Below are 2,039 nucleotides of genomic sequence, written 5' to 3' on the forward strand. Positions count from 1 at the left end.
TTGTTTAATAATAGAGTCCTTGGTGTGGTTGTTTAGTAAAAACAATGTCGCTTGATCCATTCCAGAATCTGGGCAGAACATGTGTTGAGTTGGAGAGGCCGTATCTCAGTCACAACATGGAGATAAAATACGAATTTTGGGTCTAGGTTCAATTTCGATGAGTCTACTTTCTGTTCCAAGTAGTTTCGTGTCAAAAAAACAAAATTAACTTGGTCAAAAAGCCTTTACCGTTTAGGGTCGCAAAGCTGGAATTTTTGGTCAGAATTTAGGACGTTTTGGGTGCCTCACAACTCCCTCTTTTTTTCGAATTCTTTGGTAAAACTCTTTCTGGATTGAGTTCAATATGTCTATTAGTCTCTGTAAAAATTTCAGAATTTTTGGAGGTCTKTAAGTATTTTATTTTGTATATAACTTTCTGTTGCGCAAAACAGAACGGTTTACTGACTTGTACTTTCATATATTTTTTTAAAAAATTAGTAAAACATTAATTAAAATTAAGGAAAATTTCTGAAAATACCTAATACTTGGAAGTCTCTACCATTAAATTTTGGAACCTTATCTAATTCATTTAAGGTATAGGGAAAATTCTTGAAGTATCCTAAAATTTCGGTTAAGAAACCAAACTTATATGTAACACCCGGAATTTCATCTTATGTTATTTATACCTTATCTGTTATTTTTTTTTCTATTTCAAAAAAATAATAATAATAATAAAAGAAAAGGGGGGGGGGGTGTTACCCTCTAATAGTGGATCTTAACCTTAGACCATTTTGAATTGAGAAGTTTCCCCATTGACCCTAGGTTCTTATCTATTGGTTTAGATTTAGTGAGGGGACAAAAGCTTTTGTAAAAAGAGGTTAAGGGCTGCACCTAGGGAAAGAGGAAAAAAAAAGAAATAAAATAAAAGTAGAGGCAGCCCTTCATCCGAGAAAAAGAAAGAGAGAAAGAAAGAAGTCAAGGGAGAAAGGAAGCCCTTCACCGGAGAGGAAGGAAGAAAGAAAAAAAGAAAGGAATCAGGGGAGGAAAGGATCGCCGGACAGCAGGCTTTTCGGTGCTGTTCCTCCGTCTTCTTCGGCCAACTCGCGGCCTACTGCACCATCCTTTCTTAGCCACACCAGTCAGCAACCAGCTCTGTTTCACCCTTCGTTTTCCTTGGCCAAACAGCAGACCCCCTGACTGCTTCTTCGACTGTTTAACCAAAGAGAAATCAGCAGGCCATATGGTGCTGTCTTCCTCCGGTTTCTTTGCCCAAACAGCAGCAACGAAGGTAAAGTTCCTTCGGTTTCCTTCGGTCTAAACAGCAGGTAGTAGGGGCTGTTTTCCTCGCCTTTCGTCGCCCAAACAGCAGCTTATTTGCTGCCCACCGTGCCTCACAAAACTGCTGTCCTTAACGTCAACAGCAGCAGCGAAACAGCGAGTAAAGAAGGGCTGTTACCCGTCTTTCTGCATMAAACAGCAACAGCAGCAAGACAGCCGCGTTTGCTGTCCCGTGGCTTCTCTCGACAGCAGCAGCAGCAGCAAGTTAGGCTGCGGTTTTCTGTTTAGTAATTTTCTCAACAGCAGCAGGTGGCTGCCCGCACTCTTCTGTCGCCTCTCGGACCATCAACAGCGACAGCAAGTGCTGTCTGTGCCGCACCAAACAGCAGCAGCTGTAACTGCTGTGTCATGACGCGCCTTGCGCTACTGTGCCGTATTCTACTGTTTTAGACCTCCTCTCCATCCTTCCATCTAGCTTCGAGGTATTAGGATTTCTCCAAAATCCTTCAATGTGAGTTCATACTAACCTTTTAGAAGCTTTGATACAATTCCTTTGATTTTCTTCATTAATGGCTATTTGGGTGAAATTCTTGAGTATTGATCTTGTAATCAATAATATAAACATGGTTAGATGGTATTTTGATTGTTGGAATAAAGATTGAATMCAAAATATGGATTTTAGCCTATTTAGTTGGTGAATTCGACAGCACCAAATCTACCCGAGACGCTGTTTTGAATGTGCGATAACTTCTTGACCGTAGATCGGATTGCTACGATTCTGG

This window comes from Cynara cardunculus, assembly GCF_001531365.2.
Source record: "Cynara cardunculus var. scolymus isolate 2C chromosome LG 7, CcrdV1, whole genome shotgun sequence".
Classification (NCBI taxonomy): Eukaryota; Viridiplantae; Streptophyta; class Magnoliopsida; order Asterales; family Asteraceae; genus Cynara; species Cynara cardunculus.